The 23785-nt window shown below is 38.2% G+C and overlaps 1 pseudogene across 1 annotated transcript in view; it reads left to right on the forward strand.

Moving 5' to 3' along the window:
* Window positions 1-8204, forward strand: part of LOC308501481 (dynein light chain roadblock-type 1-like) — a 54242-nt pseudogene extending 46038 nt beyond the window's left edge. Inside the window, exon 3 of the transcript in view lies at window positions 7855-8204. The product of the transcript in view is annotated as a dynein light chain roadblock-type 1-like (transcript). The remainder of the gene's footprint in view (window positions 1-7854) is intronic.
* Window positions 8205-23785: the final 15581 nt, after the last annotated feature.

Here is a 23785-nt window from a genome sequence, read left to right on the forward strand (position 1 = left end):
TACTCAATTTTTTTTGTTGGGTCTTTTTTTCCTTCAAAAAAAGTTCTAGAAAGGACATCTAGAAATCTAAGGGATTAAGCAGGATGGAGCCAAAAGAACCACTACCAACTCAGAAATCCAAAAGATTGGATCCTGTGGAGCTCAGGGGGAAAAGGACAGAAGCCAGTATGGAAGACAATCATTTTTATGCCCAGATTCCTTACAGAGTAACTGGAAAAATGAATGAGCTCATGTTTTAAAATGGAGTGAAAATTTCCAGCAGAAAACACCACGACATATTTATTATCTTCTAAAATCAGCCTGTCCTTGCAAGTGCTGTAAAGAGGCCACTAGCTGACACTTCCACCTATAAGTGCTCGGTTGAACCACATGAAGTTGCCATTTTTGTAGATCAAAAATGGCCACATATCAGCCATTTCATATGGTTCAAACTAACGCGTGCTGTGTTGAGGAGGACAGAGGTGGTGACAGGATGCTGTTCCACCTGAGCCTCCCTACACATTTGATATTTCTAGCTCTCTCTTTGTGGTTTGCACAAGATTCTGGTAGCTCCTTGCCATGACAGAAAGCTGCCCACAGGTAAATACACCTGCATGCCTACTCCGTTCTTAGCGACAATATCTGTAGCATTTACAGCACTAACAGATCTTTCTGGCATAGTTTGGCCTCCAAAAGATTAGCTCAACCTTGTTGAGACTGTATCTGATTACAATTCCTCTGTCAATGTCCCACACAGGGTGATGAAAGTTTTAAAGCTGAGGGAACCTCACAGATCATCCACACTATAGCCTCGTGTTAAGGAGAAGGCAACTAAGGGCTAGACAGGTGAAGTTCAAAGACATTGTAAGACCTTTGCAGGCCCCATCCCACATCATATATCAAACATGTTAAAAGGCACTTAACTTTAAATTTAATTTTGACTAAAAAATTGACAAGATTTTCATAAAAATCATTTGGCTATGAATAACACATCCTTTATAATTAGCAATGATTTCTCAGCACTTATGGAGCCTACTTGGGAATTCTTATAAAGTGATAAAATCTAACCCAACAAACTCTTTTTTAATTAATAGATTTTTAAAAATATGTATTTAAAAATGACTGAAATAGACATAATAATACATTTTTGATAGATAAGTGTTTTTCAGTTTGGCAGTTTTCGCTTTTAAATTTGGGGGTGATTTTTTTTTCCAGTCCCAAATAATTTTTTTAGATCCTTAAAAAGCCTGGATACTGCATTTCTCTCACATAATAGGGAACGTACCAAAGTGAGGTGACTGTCTCAGGACGCCACAGTCACAAGTGATAGAGCCAGAACTGGAAATCAGGGTTTTTAACCTTCAGGCAGCTGCTTTTTCCACTGGTTCTATGTGCGACATGCATGGTGCTGCACAAGGTCAATGGCAGCCATGTCTTATTTGAATATTCTTATTTTCCTCTATGTCTGAGAAAACCTCCTGGTTTTTAGAGAGAGTAGTCTCATTTTCAGCTTATAAAAGCCAAAGTTGATGTTTTCCGTTTTTGTGTTTTGTTCTCAAGGCTCAGACTAGCAAGCGTGGACAATAGATGCTTGCTGGACCTCACTTCCTGTATGGTTCCCCAGCTCCCAGGAGATTTGAATCTCAAATAAATGTTTCTGTCAGGAGGCTGAGCTCCCAGCTGCGCAAATTGGTCACAGATGTAATTGCATTTGCCCTCTGCCCTGGAGGAAAACATGCCTGTGGTTGGGGGTTAGATGTCTCAGAATGAAAGACATTACTCCTGACTCTGGGTAATAGCCGTGAAGCCCAAAATAAACTGCCACGGAGACAGGACACAGTGTTGCCAGATGTACAAGACTGTTGCTAGCCAGACTCCAGGCCTGGACAGCCAGTTACCAAACTGGGGCTGTTTCATTGGCCAGTCAGGCACAGTCAAGAATCAAGCTTTCCCATTGGCTCCTCTTACTTGCAAACAGAACTCCAGCCATCCTTGACTCCCTCTGTAATGCCCAGAGGACCTCTGCAAACAGCTCCAATTCCAAATTTCTTGAACGGCAGGCAAAGGCAGCCCAGTTCATCAAGGCTACGCATGTTGCAAGTGCTAGAATCTAATGAAAATAAACATAGGAACATGCTGCTGAGCCCAGTCAAGTATCTCAATATTCTAACATAAGGTTGGCTTAACCAAACAGCATTTTAGTAGTTCCTAGCAGAGAAATTGGACCCTAGGAACCTCAGCACAAGGTGATGAAGCTGAGTCAGATCATCTCATGAGGCATTTGAAGCCCTGAACATAGAAGGCTATCCAAGATGGAGAGTCAGGGCCAGCCTGTACTTGGCTAAGATGGAAAGAGGGAGAAGCATTACCTGAAAATACTGCAAAGAATCTTACATCCTGGCAATTTCCCCAGCAAGCTTTCTAGAGGTCATGGAACAGGCAAGCAGGCCTTTGTTCAGAAGTAGCTGGATATATAAAACCTTTAGTAGATCGATGGCTGGTTGAATGAACTTTTGAACAAAGTTCATGGAACTTTGCTATTTCTGGAGTTTTCAACTTTCCTTAGAGAACTGGCCAACAAATATGTGCTTCAAGCACTAGGACAGGACTGGACTTTCTAGTGCCCCATACTGTGAGTTGTCATGGCTGACTGTGTGGGCTCTGAAGTCAGGCTGAAATCAGGCTGTATGGCTTTGAATTCATTCTCCACCCTCTATTAGATTTGTGACTGAGATTTAATCTCTTCAGTGCCTCAACTGTTTCATTTGAGAAATGAGAATAATAAAAGTCCATCTTCTTAGATTTGCTGGGAGATTTTTATAAGATAATTAATGTAAAGTGCTTTGAGGAGTAACTGGCATACGGGGGTGGACAGAGAGAGAGAGAGAGAACAACAAAACTTTTGTTGAGTGCTTATGCTTTTTATGTTCCAGACACTTTGCTTTCACCATATTTTTTATTTGATGCTCTCACAACAACGCTAAGCAATAGGTACGGTTATCATCTGTATATAATGAAAGAGGGAGTTGAGATTTAGCCAGATGATATTATTTGCCTAGTGTCACACTGGGAGTATGTGGCAGAGTCAGGATTCAAAGTTCTATCTGTTTGACTCTCAAATCCCAACTCTATGATATCCTGTCTATACCCTCTGTCTTTCAACTGGGGTACAGTTCTTTCTGGGGAAGAAACACACAGGCCATGGTTATTTAGGGGAATTCATTTCTAGCCTCTCAACATCCACAAATTCTCTGAGAATATGCCTGAGGTCAAGGCTTCCCTTTTCCCCCTGGCACTTTTCTCTCTTTACCTCTTCCACATGCCAAATCCTACGAAGGGGCATTGTGCCAGGGTGTAAAAACTTCTCAGGTTGGCCAAAAGAAAAGAGACAATATAAATAATTGAATAACTTGGTAATAAACCTTTTTCAATTCAATTACCAATTTGCTTTCAGCAAAAGTGAGGGGTACCCAATCAACTTGTTAGCTGATAAATAAATTACTAAAATAAATTTTTCATGAAAGATCACCATGTGAGTTTTAGCATATAACTCAGAATTCAAGGAACTGAGTAATTTTCTGTAAAAAGAATTATGAATTCCCATCTAATTATTTATATAAGCTAGTTTTTTCAGTGTGTACATTTACTTATAAAAGAATAGGAATAGATTTAATGTTTAATCATATTTCTCTAAAAATAATATTCATTCACAGATATATGACTAATTTGGGGAAAACACTCATCTTGTTAATAGATGAACTTTTAATAAAATTTTACCTTTTATATTTACATTTTCAAAGTATACAAAATATACAGGTTGTTTTGATTAATGTATAACAAAATAAATTAATAATAACTTAATCCAGATTTATTTTTAACACCTTAACCTTTAATCACAGGAATTTTGCAAAAAGGTGAAGGGATTAAGAAATACAAATTTGTAGTTACAAAATAGCCACGAGGACGTAAAGTACAACAGAGAGAATATAGTCAATAATATTGCCACAACTATGCATAGTGCCAGGTGGGTACTAGACTAATTGGGGGGATCACTGCATAAATTATATAAATGTCTAATCACTATGTTATACACCTGGAGCTAATATAAATTAATATTGAATGTCAATTGTAACTGAAAAAATGTTTTTAAATAACTTAAAAAGCTTAAAAATTAAAAAAAAAATTTCTTCTTTTGTTAGAAAATATAATAGGGTGATCAGTAAAAACCTCTGAAATATAAAATGCATTATTACAATAAGATATAATTCTATGGGGAAATGGAATTTAAATATAATTTCAAGGAGAAAAAGGAACAATTTAAAATTTATGGTCATTGAAATGAGAACTTGTGATTTTTCAAAAGGTGATGATTCAATAGATGATGTTATAGTTTTATTTCAAATTTTCTTTATTTATATTGCAACAGACTGGACATTTCATCTTTTGCAACAACTTCAAACTATGATAAAAATTTTTAGATGTCAGTCTAAAAATGTCCAAAGAATTGAATAGTATGCCAAAATTATTATGATATATGAGTAAAAATGTCCAAAGATGACTGATCTGTTATCTTGTGTGTGTGTGTGTGGGGGGGTGTATATGTGTGTATAATTATTTCGTTGAGCCAACTTTTTAAGTCCGTAGAAATATAGAGGAAGTCAGTCTTATTTTCTAGATTTTTTTTCTATGGCAGGGATCCCCAGCCTTTCACTAGTGTTATGGGCTGAATTGTAGCTTCCTAAAATTCATATGTTGAAACCTTAAACACCAATGTGAGATTACTGCGAGAGAGAACATTTTGGGAGGTAATTAAGGTTAAATGAGGTTATAAGGGTGAGGTCCTAACCTGATAGGACTGATGTCCTTGTATGAAGAGGAAGAAACACCATAAGCATCTCTCCACTCTCTTCCGAGTGTATCCAGAGGAAAGGCCATGTGAGGACACAGCAAGAAGGTCACCATCTGCAAGCCACGAAGAGAGTTCTCACCAGAAACCAACCCTGTCAGCACCTTGATCTATGTCTCCAGCCTCTAGAACTGTGAGAAAATAAATGTCTGTCATTTAAGCCACTCTGTCAAGATTATCAACAGCCTGGCAGTCAGACTGCTGGCAAATATCAGGGGTGCCAAAAAAATGTATACACATTTTAAGAGATGTTATCTATGTATTACTTTTCAAAGTTGAATTGAATTATGGTAGCAATGTGTAGTATGACGTTCACTCAAAAGATGGCGTTAATCAAATGAATGCCAGCATTATTCATTGTACTACAATTTTAGTATAGTTTGTTCCTTTCTTAAAATGTGTACATTTTTTGGCACCCTCTGTATACAATGACTCATGTATCATAAGCTTTCTGCCAAAATGCAGTAGGCACTCAGAGAGCATGACAGGCAGGATTCCTGCCAAAAATGTCATGTAGGATATGAGGTGGACAATAAAAGATGGGAGAGTTCTAGGGATCCATTCATGATAGAAAGACTGTATGAGCCACAACTCAGTGAAGGAGAGGCCATGAGTGTGTTAACAGCAATGAGTAGACCTGCTGGTCTGGGGCAAACTTTACCAGCTGAGGAGTGATGGACTCTGTTCCTAACCCTGAGTTTCACCAACACAGGTACATTGAAGGGGTCTCCAGTTGCTTTGTGCATGAACACACTTTTCACCCCAAATGGACTTAAACTCTACCAGGACAAAGACTTCCTGACTGACTCTCTTCTTTCACCTGCTGGAACCTTCTTCTCTTCTGCATTTCCATCTCAGTGTTAAGATGATCATAACCTCCCATGATATGATCACCCTGCACATTCTCCTTTATTTCTGTATCCTTTACAACATCGTAAATGGCTGCCTACTACCTCAAACTCCACCCTGCAAGCCCCTCTTTGATCAACTTCCTCAACCCCGTCATGGACATCACACAACCTGTGAAGTGCTAAACTGTACACTTTAAAATGGTAAATTTTATGGTATATAAATTATATCTCAAAAAATTAGATTGTATTTAAAAATCACTGCTATGAAAAACACAACTAAGAAACAAATTAAAGTACAGAATACGAGGTGCTATCAAAACATATGGTGAAGGCTGCTGCCCAGTGCCAACCAATGGAAAGGCAGGGATCTTCAATACGGGAAGCGACACATCAAACCTTAGTCTGTGACAAGTTTCAGCTTGTTCGGTGCAATCAGTCAGGTGTGAGCTATGTTTGAGAGAAGGTGTGTTTTAAAGTGTGTCGTAAATCATGCTTTGAATCAATTCGGGACATCAAGGCAGCCATAAGAGCGCATTTAAAAGACACTCACTGCTTCAGAAAGGGGCAAGAACGATGGGGTAACTGTGTTCAAAGCGAGGGGGATTAATGGCAGTGCGACTTTACTGTAATAATTTTTTATTTAAACATTCACCATATTTCTTGATCACACCTCATAATTATTGTTCCATCTAGAATTACATTTTTAAGTTTAGATAATCAATGTAAAAGGTTTTATTATATTTTATTTAATGTATAATAAACATTGGTAAACAATTGAATGAAAATAGTGGAAACATGGAAGAAATGAAAGGAATAAAGTGTGTTTCTGTAGGAATGAGTCTGGGTAAAGGAAAGAAGGATGGAACCACTGAAGGGAGCCAGGAGAGAGATCTATCTGGGTGGAGAATAAATGTTTCCTGAATGAATAAAGTTTCACATTTTTGGATTAACAGGAAATCAACAGCAATTGCTTGCATTAACATTTGAACAAATTTTTACACTGCTGTGCATGCCAATGTAGCCAATTTTAAAGACTAAACCATCTTGTTTGGGATAGGAGCTTAAAAAGGAGTGATGGAGTTCTGAAAACATATGCTAATGTCAGTTTTCACAGGCAGTGTTTGAATTAGCATTTTAATGTCATGCAAAATATCTTTACAGTCCATAAAGCCTGTACTTCTAGGGAAAGGATATTTTACCCCTGATCAGAGGTTCTCAGACTCATGCTCTCCAGCACATTTGTGAGTTCCTGGATCTTCTATATTCTAAAGTGGGGTTCCTCCCAAAGCAATCATAACCACCTCACAGAAGGTACAACAGCTTATTTATTTAAGGAAAGAGTGACACCATCACAAGAGCTTTTCATTGTTTCTCCCCAACCGAACAGAAAATAGGTCGGGTAAGTGGATGCACTATAAAGTTGGAACTAAAAACCACATTTATGGCATAGTGATTATAACCCCCTAGTTAACACACACACACAAAAGACAAACGAGGATTTACTATATCATAGAATAACAGAATTTTTTGAGTTTAAAGGATCTTGAGAAAACATTACAGACCAACCTTCTCATTTAAAATATGGGAAATTGGAAACTCGGGCCTCAGCGAGGGACTGATGGAAATGGGGAGGCCGGCCCACAGGCCCCTGCATTCTAGCATCCTGGGCCTTGGTGTGTGATAACGATAACGTTTCCTGGAAGCTTAATTTGTGTCGGGCACTGCTAAGCGCTGTACATATTTTGGTTATCCTCATCACCATATCTCTGTGAGGTAGGTATGACAATTATCCCCATCTAAAGCCCAAGGGAGCTAAGTGCCTTGTCCTCGGACATGGTGGATGTGGATTTGAACCCTAGAAGCTTGACTGCTGCCTTTCTGTACTTGTAGTTCTTTCGAGCTGCTGGGACTTGGTGCATGAGTCAGAAATGGGCGAGTGCACCCTTGGAGAGCTCAAAGTCTCCTGCCTTGCTGGCTGGAACTGTGGGCTTTTTATGCCTTTATGGGCTTGTTTTCTTGTGTTTTTATTCCGACTTGTAAAAGGTTTGAAAAGACCTGTTAAATGTTAAGCCATGTGAATGTATTATCTTTTCAAAAATTTTATTGCAAAATTTAAAGCTTGTAAGAAAAATTGAAAAAGAAAAAAAGAAACAGTGCCATGACCTACAGGTAGAGGTGGAGGGGACACTGAAGCAACTTCAGAGCCAGAAGGGCGTGTAGGGACCCCTCGTGGTGAACACAGAAGGTATCCCCGCCACCACGCAGGACACCACCACCACGGACAATCCCACCACCACGCAGGACACCAGCCTCATGTACACTCCATCTTGAAGGCCCGGAGCACCATACATGACAGTCACCCCCAGAATGACCTCATGTTCCTTCAAATTCGCTCCAAGAAAAGTGAAATTATGGTCGCACCAGATAAAGATTATTTCCTCGTTGTGATTCAGAATCCAACTGCATAAGCTACTCTCTCAGCTCCTGGGGTCGTTCCTTAATTTCATGCCCCCCAAGAATAATGGTGTTAATCTTGTCAACCGAATGGCAGGTTTGGAAGTCACCTTAGAGCACACGCAGACCCAGCTAGTGACTAAGGAAGTGACACCACCGACATCATCCCTCTGCTGCCAGTGGCCTCTGAGTTCCCGGGAGGGTCCTTTCTGCTCAAGTCTAAATTTTGGAGCAAGAGCTTATGAGAAGCCCACACTCTGCTTCCTTCTGACCTTTAGTTCACTTTGTCACCCTTAGAAAAGGCTATTTTTCTTTAACTGAAAATAACGGGAATGCTTAAAAAAAATTAAAAATTAAAAATAATTAAATAAAATATGGGAAATTTCTGAGAAGGAGTACAAGTACTTTACCCTATCTCCTCTGCTAAGTAGAACTGAAACCCCTGGACATTATATGCAAGACAAACATAAGAAAACTCTGAAAGGTGGAGAGAAGAAAGCAGACTGGCAAGGGACCTCAGGACCAACATGGTGGTGAGTTCCCTGACTTTTGTTTTGTTTTTGTGGGGTTTTTTGTTTGGGTTTTTTGCCTCATAGTTCCCACACTCAGAGCTGAAGATGCCAACAACTCTGAAACATCAACAGGCAAAGATAAAAGAAGGCATAATAAAAGCCTGCTCTCCCTAGCCAAAGGACCAGGAAAGGGGCAGCCTTCCAAGACAGAAAATGTTTAGCTAATAACTGTTCTACTCCATCCAAACACCACAAAAAGATCTGTGGCCCCACTGCTACCCATGTGTACAAAGGCAAAGTGGAGACCCTAGACTTTCACTCTCATCAGGCTGTAATGAAGCACCCCAACATGCCCCCGATAACGGTGGTGTCAGAGAAGGGCAAGAATGGGTCTAGGACTTCCATCCCCACCAGGTAAGAATGAGTTCTCCTCCTTTCCCCTCCAACTGTGTTAATGGAGATGACATAGTGAGCTTTCACACCCCACCCAACCGTGATGAAGTACCCCTCTCTTTCCCGCTGGGGTAGTGTAAGAAGAGACTTAGTGGAGAGTCGGGGCATTCACCATCACCCAGAGGTAATGAAGCCACCAAACCCTCACCCTCCCCACCTCCATGATGTCAATAGTGGCCATGTGTAGAGCGATAAGGAACTCCTGCCCTTCTCATGCAGGTGGTATCAGTAGAGGCCAAATGGGGACCTGTAACTCTCACACCCACCCAGCAGTAATGAGGAGCCTCTCCCTACCGTAAGAGTCAACAGAAGTTGAGTGGGCAACTTGGACTTCTCCCCCAATCTGGCAGCAACAAGGTAGTGCCCCACCCTTCTTTGTCAGAGCAATGTCAGAAAGAAAAACAGCTAAAATTGAAGGTTTAAATAACATCCAGTGTTTCATATCGTAATACCCCAAATGTCCAAGTTTCAGTAGAAAATCACTCATACCAAAAATCAAACTGAAGATCTCAAACTGAATAAAAAAAGACAATAGATGGCAACACCAAGATCACAGAGATGGTGGGATTATCTGAGAGTTTAAAGCAGCCATCATTAAAGCATTTCAATGAGCAACTAAAATATGCTTTTAACAAATGAAAAAACAAAAAGTATCAGCTAAGAAATAGTCTTAAAAAAAATAAGTAAAGAACCAAATAGTTATTTAGAACTAAAATATACAGTAACCAAAATTTAAAACTCAGTGGATGGGCTCAACTGCTAAATGAAGGGTACATGAAAGAAGGAATCAGTGAACAGGGATTAGAACCATAGAAATTATCCAATTGGAATAACAAAGAGAACATAGGCTAAAGATGACGAGGAAAAGGGGAGGGAGAGAGTGTCCTTGGATAATTTGAATAGCCCTATAACTATTAGGAACATTAAATTTGTAATTTAAAAACTCCAAAAAAAAAAAAAAGAAAGAAAGAAAGGAAGAAAGGAAGAAAGAAAGAAATCTCCAGACTCTGGAAGTTTCACTGGTGATTTCTACCAAACATTTAAAGAAGAATTAACACCAATTCTACACAATCTTTTCCCTATAATAGAAGAGGAGGAATCACTTCCCAATTCATGTTGTGAAACAAGTATTACCCTGATAGCAAAAGCAAAGACATTACAAAAAAGAAAACTTCAGACCAATATCCTTCATGAATATGGATAAAAAACAATAACATATAAAAAATAATTATACACAATGAAAAAGTGGAGTTTATTCCAAGGATGCAAGTTTGATTCAGTATTTAAATATCAATCTCCTCCATATTACCAGGCTGATGAATAAAAAAAACACATGGTTTTGTTAATGAATGCAGAAAAAAGCACTTTGACGAAATTCAACATTCTATGATGATAAAAATACTTCCCAAAATATAAGAACAGAACTTCCTCAATTTGGTTTAATACACACACACACACACACACATATGTGCAAAACCACACAACTAACATTACACTTAATGGTGAAAGCCTGCTTTCTCCTAAAGATTGAGAATAAAATAGTATCTCTGGGGACCGAACTGGTGGCTCAGGCGGTTAGAGCTCCATGCTCCTGCCAGTTCGATTCCCACATGGGCCAGTGGGCTCTCAACCACAAGGTTGCCAGTTTGATTCCTCTAGTCCCACAAGGGATGGTGGGCTATGCCTCCTGCAACTAGCAACGGCAACTGGACCTGGAGCTGAGCTACGCCCTCCACAACTAAGACTGAAAAGACAACCACTTGAAGCTGAACGGCACCCCCCATAACTAAGATTGAAAGGACAAAAGCTTGACATGGGGGAAAAAAATGTCCTGGAAGTACACACTGTTCCCCAATAAAGTCCTGTTCCCCTTTCCCAATTAAAAAAAAAAAAAGTAAGTGATTATTATTAAAAAAAATAGTATCTCTGCTCTTATTATTTTTATTCAATATAGTGGTAGAAGTTCTAGCCAGTACAATAAGACAAGAAAAGGAAGTAAAAGGTACACAGTTTGGAAAGGAGAAATAAATTATTTCTATTTGCAGATGACATAATTATCTATATAGAAAATTCCTAGAAATCTGAAAAAAAAGAACTCCCTAAATTATGGTCTATCTTTAAAAACAAAAACAAAAAAGGCTGTGTGGTATTGGTGAAGGATAGAAAAATAGATCAATGACACAGAATAAAGAAACCAGAAGTAGACTCATTCAAATACATCCAAGTGATTTTTGACAGAGGTGCAATAATAATTCATTATAAGAAAGTCTTTTCAACAGATAGTGCTTGAGCGATTGGATAGCCAATGACAACTGACTCTCAACCTAAGTCTTACACCTTATACAAAAATTAACTCAAAAATGGATCATGGATTTAAAAGTAAAACATAAAAGTATAAAACTTTTAGATAAAAAACATCAGAGAAAGTCTTCAGGATCCAGGGTTAGGCAGAGTACTTTTAGACTTGACACTAAAAGTATGATTCATAAAAAGAGAAATTGACAAATCGGACTTCATCAAAATTAAAAACTTTTGCTCAGCGAAAGACCCTGTTAAGAGGATCAAAAGACAAGTTAGAGATCGAGAGAAAATATTTGCAAACCACATATTTGACAAAGGATTTATATCTAAAGTATACAAAGAACTCTACAACTTCAACAGTTAAAAAAAATAAACAAACCTAATCGAAAAAAGTACCCAAAAGACATGGACAGAAATGCCACCAAACAAGATATGCGGATGGAAAATAAGCACATAAAAATATGTTCAACATCATTAACCGTTAGAAAATTGCAAACTAAAACCACAGACACATCAGCACACACCCATCAGAATAACTACGAGTAAAATGAAAGATAGTGACAACAGTAAATACTGCTAAGGATGTAAAGAAACTGGATCACACACATTGCTGGTGGGAATATAAAATGGTTCAGTCACTCTGGAAAACAGTTTGGCAGTGTCTTAAAAAACTAAACATGCAACTATCACAGGACCCAACAATTTCACTCCTGGACATTTATCCCAAAGCAGTGAAAACTTATGTTCATACGAAAACCCCTACACTAATATTTTTAGTAGGTTTATTTCAAACATCTCACACAGGAAATCAAGGTTGATAGGATCCTAATAGTCACTGGACATTCAACATTAACTCTTAAATAGAAGGGTAGACTAAATGACAATTACGTTCTATTTCAAATAAAAAAATATTATGATTTTATGTAGAGAACACTCTTCTAGGCTCATGAGAGAATACAAAAAGCAAGGGGCCCTGACTTCCCAAAGTCTCACCAAAAAGGCCAGTACAGACAAGTTTGGAGATGGGGGGATTACCCCCCACTGAAGCAGTCTATGGAAATGGGGCTAGAGATCATGGTGAATTGAGAGGAGGTAACTGAAAATTAGACACAATGGCCAGAGTCACAGATGACACATGGAATTTTTGTCAAGAATGTACAGTAAAACTTTTAGTGAATTGATTCTTCCTGGAACCAAAGAGGTCTGTGTACTGAAAGTGGGAAGGGATGGAGAGAATGGATTGATACAGGCAGTCAGAATGGTGAGGCTGGGTCATTCAAGATCACTGAGCCACCATGCAAAGGTGCGTCCCTTTTTTCCAGAGTTCCATGGTGCCTAATGTTCATTCTCCAAAATTTCCAACTCCCAGTTCTTTGGGGTTTTTATGTGCTAAGAATTTGTTCACGTCTTTCAGTCTGTGTGTGCTGACAACTCTCCACCTACTGTCCTATCAAATATTAGTAATTTCTGTCTAAGGGAAGAAATCATAACTCAGCTCTATTTCTGATACTTGCTTAGTCCTGGCCTCAGGTGTTTTCAATGCAATGACCTGTAGGGTATTGGGGCAAGGGAGTAGGAGAATATTGCTGACCTTAAACTTTTTGAAATGTATTGCCTCTTTTCTTCCTTACAGTATCCAATAGACCTATTTTATCTAAGTTCTTTTGATCCTTCTACTCCTACTGAATATAGACCTAGACAGGTATAGATATAGACATATAGATATGCAGATATACAGATATAGATAAATATATTGATATATCAATATATAGATATATTTCTGTGTTCGTCTGTCCTTCCTCCTCAGTAAAATCTGAATTTACCTGATGAATTCACTTTTGTGGATGGGATTTACCCTATGTCTGCCTTATTTTATAACGCTGTTATTCTGGGTGCTTTCCTACTAAGGCAGACAACCAAAGCACAGAGCACAAGCTCTTCTGAGTTCTTTTCTGATCCTTGCATTTAGACTTCATCAGTTTCCTCTTAATTAACTAGAATCTGTTGTAACTATCCCCATCATCAACCAGTATTTGTTAATGATTGCTGAGAGCCACTTTTTTTTACACGGAGAAAATTTCATTGGTGCTACCGCAACATATTACTTATGTGTGGACAGAACAGATACAGATTTTGGGATGCTAAAATACTGGAGCTTTAAAGGCAAGTGTCAAAGTGCCCTCTAGTGGTGCATATAGCATACTAACCCCCTGTATCCTTTCTTCAGAGCAAAGGGGGTGCAATTTGCAGAGATACAGGTCTATTGGAAGATTGACTATTTGAAATCTATTTTCAGTTTCTTCCAGAAGCCCTGAGGTTCAGACAGGATGTGACACATGAGGATTTAAGTTAATTAAAAGTGGCTTCTGGCATTCCAGACCAGGAAGAAATAATGAGTACCAAGAGGCTGGGTAAAATGAAATCGCTTCCATTGTATATTAAGGATAAGCATCTTGGCATTTCTTGCCAGTCTGCTCAGAAAAATTGAGTTGTGGTACCGGTTTTTCAGCCAGGAGTCCCGTAACTTGATTGTTTAATGATTAATTGCTTTATTACACACTGACCTAGAGGGAGCATCTTCACTAAGTCACTTTTTCAGTTTGGGGACAAATAACCAACTATCTGGAATGACGATTCTTCTCTGAATTCTTTGAGAAACATAGAGATTAATTTTGGGTATTTGCATTCTTCTGGTAATAGGTAACAAGATTGTACCATTTTCATTAACATTCTAAAAGCCAGTGTATATTATCTATGGTCGATTGAGAGCTTTTAACACACCAGTAGTAATTGAGGTATTAAATAAGAGTAGCACACTGTTTTGTAAAGAATAATGGCCTGAACGCATGGAGATATTGCCTCTGCCACTAACTAAGTGACTTTGAGCAAGTCCTTTAACATCTCTGAGCCACAATTTCCCCATTAATAAATGAAAGAACTGGATTAATAATTTGTTACCTTTTCAGCTCTAAAATGATCTAGTTTACAAAAATCATTTGGCAAAGTTATATTTAAAGTAACGTATTTGTATTTTGTGTGTAGTTCCTCAGGGTACCCTCTCCTAGCCTCATCCTCAGCAGAAACCAAGATTCAAAGAACCAGCTGAGCTAAGGGTGAGACCAAGCTTAGCATGCTAGCCTGCATTCCTCTCCCTGCATCTCGAAAATACAGTGGCTGGGGACAGAGGAGATAAAGTGCTGAGTTACTGAAATGAGAGGGGGGGAAAGCCCAGAATGGGTAAAGCTAGGAGACATCGAAGAGAAAAGAGAAGAACCCTCCAGCTTGGGTATCAGGAATCAGTAAGGAAGGGACTCAAAAGGACAAGCTCCCTCAGGTGTGGACCCCCTGACTCACTGTCCACACACAGCCAGTCCTGGGTACAGTAGTCTCTCCTGAACAGAGGTGGGGCACGGACTCCTCATGTGGGGTGGGGTCATGAAGGAGACATTTCTTTCACCCTCCCTCTTGACTACAGAAGAACTAAGGAGAACAAGTTGGGCATGTCCCCATGAGAGGGATAGCAGTACACTGCCACTGCTCCACTTCTGAGCCCTAAGCTTTGCGCACAGGTGCACTTAGTAATACTAATAATGATGGAGATGGGCAAGTGTGCACATTGATTTTTATCAATCAGTCACGTTTTAGGAGGATTTTCTATGTCCTTTTTAAATTGAGAAGTAGCTTTACCTATATAATTAATTTCTGTTCTTGATTAAAGTAATTATCCACTAAGAATCTAAGGCTTCGGTCATCTCTAAGAGTGATTCCAGATGTGAAATATAATTATTCTAAGACTTTTCCAAGCTCAAGTTATTATATGTTGGGCCTTAAGTTAGGCTTAATTGTACCAGAATTTTACTACGTGAAATATTACTTTAAATGGGTAGTTCAATACCTGTAAAATTCCTTCTTTTATATAGCAGGGTGGTATGTAGCCAGGTTTATGTATTAAGTTTCTATATGAAGCTATCAGTCAGAGATAGGGCAGAAATCACAAATTAATTTTAATATTAATATAAATGTACTAAAAGAATACATTCAATCAAATATACTAGATGTCACAAAAAAATGGAGATAGTCTTAAATTTGATTAGAGGTAGAGAAAACAGTGAACAAACACAAAAAATGGGAGTTTGTTTCATTACTAAAGAGAAAGTGAATAAATATGCATGTTTGTAAATGTTCTAGATTTTCAAGGAGGACTTCTTAGAAGGCAGAATTTTCACTTGATATTGTTTGTATTTTTAAAGAGAAGTTGATAGGAAGCAGAGAAATCAATAAAACCCTCCTGGCTGGATAAGGGGAGCTATTTCCAGGACAACAGGGAGGAAAAAAATGCTATGGAGATGAAGGAGACAGTATTTGACTAACGCAACGAAAGAGGTGAGAGAAAACAGATTAGAGACCAGACCCTTGGCTGAACTAAGAACAAGAAACATATTACTCAAGTCTTTGCTGCTTCTCTGTTTAATGCTCCAAGGTGTCTTCCCTGGACTTCTAGAACCCAATCCCCTCCCAGCTCACAGGCCCTTTATACTTGTATTCTTTCTTTTCCCTTCAACCAAATCTCAGATCAGAAAATGATCAGAGACACCCTAAAAATTTTGACTTCTCACAGAGGCTTTGGCATTTTCACGTGAGAAAAAGTCTCATCCTAGAGTTTCTCCAAGGGTGACAAAACACTTCTCCTCAGGGGTCACGGCAGTAGGAGCCCAAGATAGCGGAAGAGTGAAATGTATGTGAAAGTCTAGTTTAATCTTTAACATGTATACACATTTTTACACTACTTATTGATTCATTCAAATTCATTTTTGTACAAAATAATATTAACGATAATACATTATTACAGCTACCATTTATTAAATGCTATGTTCTAGGGACAGTGATAAAGACTACATATATTTATCTTATTTCCTTTTCTCAGTAAACTCTTTGAAATACGTATTGTGTTCTCTGCATTTTCATGAGAAAATGGAGGCTCAGACAGATGCAGAACTTGTCTAGCACCCCACAGCTAACAAGTGGTGAAGCTGTGTTTCAAACCCAGGTGTGTCGTATCAGCAGAATGACCTTGAAAACTGGGACTCATCAGTCAGATAAAGCCATGAGAGAAATTCAAAATTCAATTAACTACCATTTCAAGATCTGTAAGAGTAACATGGTCTTAAGAGGCAGAAAGTTTATGAAAACATTTCAGGATTCCATCAAGTTCAAAGATCTAAAAATGGCCAGGAAAGACATTTAAATAATCTTAAGAGAAAATAATCAAATCAAGGAATGAATCAGTCTGGATGGGAACTGCAGACTTCCATGGGTACACAGATATTCCCACGACATGGGGGCACATGGGCTACGCAGTTGTCACAATTTATAATGGAGACCTTAACCTAGACACAAATCGGGAGGGTCTATGGGAGGAGCTCTCACGCCCTATGTTGGTATGGACTGATCTACAGGAAGAATTCCATGTTTACAACTGACCTCTAAGGCCATAACAGCCCCTTCCCTGAATTTCCTTCTCCCCGCTCGTGAAAAGGGCTTCCTGCTTCTATCTGTGCTTCTTCGTGCAAGTGTCTCACCGTGGCTACACATACTGAATTGCAATTTTTTCTTTTTCCCGAAAAAATCCTTTCTGGTGACAGAATACTTTGTGGATTTTTGTTTATGGCTGACATAGTTGACAGAGTCAACATCAAGTTCTCTTTTCCCTGCTACAAACCATGAATGGAGCTCAGTGAAGTATGTGCATTTTTTATAATAGTGTACTTCTGGTGACGGCACAGTTTGAAATATTGTTTTATCAAGTTTTATAATAAAAATAACATGTTTCAGAGAATTGAAAACATAATATTAATGTTTTGAATCTGTGGATATCTGGTATTTAAGTCTTTTTAATCTTTAAGAATATTTGACTTTGTTATTCCAACTTGAAATACCTATTGGAGTGTATTTGTGGGGATGAGGTTATGAAAAATAGAAAAATAAAAACATAAAAACACTGACCTAAACAAGAGACAAGCTTATTCCTCTCTTGCAATCAAGAAGTCCAGAAACCATCCTCCCAGGACTGGGATGGGCTCCATAGTAAGTAACAGGGACTCTGGCTCCTTCTATCATGTTGCCGTACTCTTTATTATTCCTGAGGTCACATGGGGTGCAAGAGAGACACTGTTACATTCTGATTACAGCCAGAAGGAACCAGAATGGGAGAAGGACAGAGGGAGAAGGACATGTTCCTTACCTTTAAGAAAGTTTCCTGAGACTTTCAAACACTACTTCTCTTTACATACCTGTATGAGTCTACTAGAGCTACCATAACAAAATACCACAAACTGGGTGACTTAAGCAGCAGCAATTGATTTTCTCACACTTCTAGAGGCAAGAAGTCCACGATCCTGGCATCAGCACGGTTGTTTCTTCTGAGGTTTCTTTCCTTGACTTGTTGATGACCGTCTTCTCCCTGTATCTTTAAATTGTCTCCTTGTCTGGCAAGGACACCAGCGTATTGGATTAGAGTCCATCCTAATGAACATATTTAACCTTAATTACGTCTTTAAAGACCATATCAATAAATACAGTCACCTTCTGAGGTATTGGGGGGGTAGGACTTCCACATACTAATTTGGAGGTGGGCACACAATTTAGTCCTCAACAATATCTGTAGAAAGAACTTCGTCATATGGCCACATTTAGGTACAAGAGGGGTTGGAAAATGTAGTCTGTTTTGTAGGAGATAATATGCCCAGATCAGATCAAACACTCTATTACTGTAGAACAAAGGAAAAAAATATATGCTAGGGGACAAGTAATAGTCATCATACTTAGATTTGTAATTTTCAGTTGAACACTTACCATGTTTATAGACAATGTTGGAACATTTAAGAAAACTTAAGGTTCACTAAATGTATAAGGTTTGCTATACAAGTACACCAAAGTTATGAAACCTTACTGAGCTGTTTGTACAGTGCTGCCAATGTAAGCGCTCGGTGGCAAGTTCTCAAACTTAAATGTCACACCTCGGAGAATGCCATTACTCATTTAAGAAAAACAATTATCTTACCAGTGAAGTGACATTCTCCACTGAGGGAGATTTAGGCCTGAAAATATTCTAGCAGAACTCAGAGAATCTGGAAATTAATCTATAGAAAAGCTTTCATGTGAGATTTCTTGGAATCGTTCTGTAGTATAACATCAGACATTTTTTAGTTATTAGTTTAATTTTGTATTTTATTTTTATATTCTCTGATTATGTTTTATAGCATTCTTAATTGGCTTTGGGAATTTTATATTTGTATCCCACCAAGTTGATGGATATTAATAATATATTAATCATAATGATATATGAATCCAAATACCTCTGGAGAAATTGGAGTTCTGCACTAGGTTTATATATAATTAAAATAAGGGCATGAATAATATAAAAGGTAAACTCTGACACAAGTCAAAGGAGGATTTGAGGCAAAACTTCAAGAGCTGAATTTTTATATATTGTTCTTTGCTCATTATGTGGAATTCAATACAAGATATCTCTTTCATACCCTTACAGGAAAATTTAAAAATTGACTAGCACTGAGTCAGGATAAGACTAATTAGGAGAATCATTTAGATATATCTATTGCAAACCTTAGCATAACATGATATATTAACTTACTAGGGAAGTGTTATATTTTATCAAATAGAGAAGACCCAGTGGCTCAGAAAAGAGCGTAGGATGGTTTTAAATACTTAAGGATAGAACTGGCTTTAGTAGAATGTACAAAATAATATTGAGTATATAAAAATACTAGGTTCCAAAATTACTAGAAAAGTTTTAAATGGTTGTCAGATTTTGTTTGTTGAAACAGAAATCTTGCATATATAATGCAAATCTTGTATTTATAATTATAGTAAGTAATTATAGAAGGACCAAATGGTGGTGAAATGTAACCCTTGTATATATCTCCAAATGGACCGGTAAAGTGGATTTCTGTTTCTCAGCCGGCAGCTGATTATCTCCAGCAAGAAAAGACTTGCTGGTCGCCTAGTAGCCAAAATCGTCCACCTCCTAAAATATAGAGCTGTCAGCTGTTGGAATACCAGTGCCCTCACCCTGAAAGGTACTGAAACAACTGAACTAAACTGTCTATCAGATAAGTAATTATAGAACCATCTAAAGTGGGTGATTATAGATGACTCAGGAACAAACTAATTTGCTTGAACATTTTTTTGTGGGTTACATTCTAAAGACAAAAGAACCACAGAAAAATTCTTGAATTTTTTAGTGAGTAATTTTATTCTTTGTGCTGTATTATTATTTGAAACTATTTTCTTGTATTGTTTGGAAAACGAAAACTATCTTTATAATTTTAGGAATAAAGATTTTTAGTATTGGAGAAAAGGATGAACAATTCTAAAATTAAGAATTTAAGTGGGTGTGTCTATATATACATATAACTTTATTATTAATGACATATATCATTTTATATAACGTATAATATTAATACATTATCTATATATAATTTTTTTCTAGCTCTCTACCAAAATAGTCCATGAAAAAAGTCCACATAAAAGTCACTCAACTGCAAAATTTCTGTTCAACTAAGAGGGCTCTTTGGAGAAATAGTTGATTCTTTATCTGTGGCAGAAATGTACAGATAAGCCTGCAACATCTTTCTTGTGTTAGTAAACAAGGAAGTTTGCAGAGATTAACGGAGTCATGAAAAGGTCTTGCTTGCCAAAATTGATACAACTTAAGCTTCAAAAAGAAAATGACTGCGCCCTCTAACATACTTTAACATGCTAGAGGGTGGGTCTCGAATGATGTGCAAAATCTGAACATTAGCAGAAATGTTATAAATTTGTAAAAGCAGGTAAATAAAATAAAATACATGTTTATTGAGTTATTGCTATTATTGACTATTTATTATATCGATGAAAAATACAAAAAGTAGAAAATAAGAATGCTTCAATTAAAAAGTGCTTTCTGACTGAAAGAGAGTATTAGTTGGCCAGTGTCATAAGTTGTAACCTCATGTCAGTGAAAATCACATAAAAATACAAAATTTAATTGCATATAATGTTCAATGTCTAAAAGGATTCTGTCATTTCTTTTTTAAGTATGAAAAAATGGAAGGTTCCATGAAGTGTGGAGGTCTTTAAACATGGTAAAACGATCAATTTCCAAGGTCTCCAAGGTTATAAGAAAAAGGTCATATGTACAATTAGGTCATGTGTACAATTTAAATCCAGGGACAGGGATAAGTGACCACTACACTTTTGTTGTTATAGAATCCAAAAATAATAACAAGAATGTTGAAGTCAGAAGTCAGAAATGTCCAAACCTGTAGAAAATTTTTATGAATTTATTTGAGCCACGCTGATGACAATTGCTGGGAAGCAAAATCTCAATGGATTGAGATAATGCTCTGGAGAATGGCAGTTTGGCAGCTTATTTTACACATCGGAATCAAAGGAGGAGACATAAGGAGGGTTATATGAAATCCATTGGTGATAAACTAAGGGGGTGAAAGAAAGAAAAGTGGAGGAAATCTCTGGAATTGCATAACAAAAAAATGGAGAGACACATTCTTCTCTTACATTGATGGGTTACGGTATAGTTAACATTTACAGCACATGGAGATGGTATGTGGGGAACCAGATGATAATGAGGGGTTCTGTGGTCTTGTGCTCTGGTGGTTTTCTCTGCTGCCTGTGGCCTACAGGGCTAGAAAAACAAAATTACTCTGACATTTCAAAAGTGTTATCCTAGATGCATAAGAACAATCTTCACTTAAGGTAACGATTGATCTTTCTAAGGAAGCTATGGGCCTGGGATATGACTACCTACGATGACCAGCCCAGTTAGGAATTTATGATCAGACCATTCTGTGTAGTTGCTTTTGGTCACTGAGTTTGTCAGGCCTGCCATATGCCCCCCCCTGAGCTTGTTAGGTTTGTTGCATAGCCCCTTCTTCATTAATAAGAACAAGCACGTCCCATCAATGTCACAGATGAGAATCTAGGCAGCCTTCAGGTATAAACCTCCCTAAGTAGAGAGAGCATCAGTTAACTGGTAGGGTAGCCATCTTTCTTAAGTAAGTGTTTTTTGACATTGGGACATTTAGAATTAAATACAGAAATGCTTGAGAGAATCAGAACACGAGTGCCAATACATTTGTGTTACGAAAGTGTCTGCATATTTGGTATTTCGCCTTTATGATAGATAGCCTTCTCACTACCATCTGAAATGTATATTCATTAAATTTATTTAGACATAAGGCTTTAAGATGAAATCTTCCTAAGTCATTCTTATTATTGAAACACCTAAGAGAACTCAAGCTTTACTTTGGTGTACTGGATTTGTAACAATTTCTTAGTACTCAGGAAGGTGTTTGATTGGTAAATCATGTCAATGATCACTTAAAAGGGAAAAGCTTAGGTTGATGCAGCTGCTAAAGACACTTCCCTACAGAATGATTGCCCTCAACCTTGGTACCTTTGCTATTTCCTTATCTAGCCTCTACCTCCAGTTCACAAAATGGAGTCTGTTATAGGAAAAGTTGCCTGAACTCCAGCAGGCTGCTTCTTCCATCTGTTCACAATTTCTAGCTATGGCCAGATTGCTTTCCATAGCCCCTATGTCCTCCTCCTTGTCCAGAACAGTGCATGTGTCTGGTTTTTCCAATCTAGCAACTTCTCATTGTGTGGTCTGCCCTGTTTGTGCCCAGTGTAATTTAGGGAAACAGTCCCACTACCACATAGCACCCAACGGTGAGATTATTATACCTACTCACCCCCAGCTTGCAAATGAACTTTTTTAACCTTCCTTGGTCAAAACGATATTCCCATGTCTTCATTGTAATACGTCTAGGGTCTATGTTTGTATGGACCAATGCTTTCCCTTATAGGAAAGCAATGTTATTATTACAGCAAAAATTGCTCCAGAAATAGTCTCTTCACTAGGGAATTTCCTTGCTAGGAAACTTCTCTTAACATAGAGTCAGCCCAAGGTTCTCATTCAAAGGGACATATTTTCCATTGTGTATGCAAACATCAACTATGTAACTTGTACCGCCCTCAGAGCTCTGCCAAGGTAAAATGGAAAAAGACAAGATCTCAAAGCAAAGATGAAGTAAATTTGTTTCAAGTGGCCTGAGGCCCTTCCAAGGATCAGGATGAACAAGGAGTCACAATTCTTCTGACTGAAGGGCTCAGAATAGATGCAATTGTCAGGAGATGAGCCATAACGGTCAAGCTCATAGTCCAGCTGTAACCACAGTAACTGGAGGACGCATTGTTGTCATTATCAAAAGTTGGCTTCCCTGAGTTCGTTTGAAGTATGGCTGTGGGTGCCCTAACATATTGATTCTTGCCAGAACACTGATTCTATTTAAAGGAACTTTAGGGGGAAAAAATAACTGTCTTTCACCCAGATAAAGTGAGGCCTATAAAGTTTTCTTAATTTACCAGCCATGGCTGTGTTCACCTCACCACCCTTGGGGATAGAGGCATTTCATTGCAAGTCTGTTCCATGATGCAAAATGGAGACCCAAAGACAATATACCCCAACCATGTCATCATCACCGCTAAAATTAGGTGGGCCTGACTGCTCTCCAGATCACTTAGAGGAGGCAGGTTTCATCACCCTGTGTCAGCTTTCGCCCAGAGGATAGAAAAAGGACTACATTGTTGCATCTTTGACTGACTGAGGAAATTCTACAGTGAACATTGAAAGAACTGCATGGAAATACAGAATAAATAACTTCAGGACAGCTAGCATAAACTGAAAAACCTCTGAGCTCACACTGGTTAGGATTCACGTCATCTTTACTTCGTAATTTGCCACTAGGAATTGAGGTGAGGCAAGAAAGGTGCCTACGGTGCAAAATTTAGGAGATATTCACAGTGTCCTGCATGCTGACCACCACAAGTGTCTTCCTTCCCTACCTCTCTCCGTGTCTACTGCCTTCAAGTTTCTCTGTATTCGTTTGCTAGAGCTCCCATAACAGAGTACCACAAACTGGGTGGCTAAAGACAACAGAAATTTATTCTCTCATAGTTCTGGAGGCTGGAAGTCGAAAATCAGTGTCATTAGGGCTGGTTCCTCTGAGGGAAAATCTGTTCCATGATATTCTTTCAGCTTCTCACAACAACTACCAATGCTTGGCATTCTTTGGCTTGTAGATGTGTCACTCCAATATCTATTTCCATCTTCACCTGGCATTCTCCTTCTGTGTCTCTATCTTTTCTTCCTATAAGTTCACCAACAATGTTGGATTAGGGCACACCCTAGTGATCTCATTGTAAACTGATTCCATCTGCAAAGATCCTATTTCCAAAAAAAGGTCACA

The sequence above is a fragment of the Rhinolophus hipposideros genome (assembly GCF_964194185.1).
Source record: "Rhinolophus hipposideros genome assembly, chromosome: 8".
NCBI lineage: Eukaryota > Metazoa > Chordata > Mammalia > Chiroptera > Rhinolophidae > Rhinolophus > Rhinolophus hipposideros.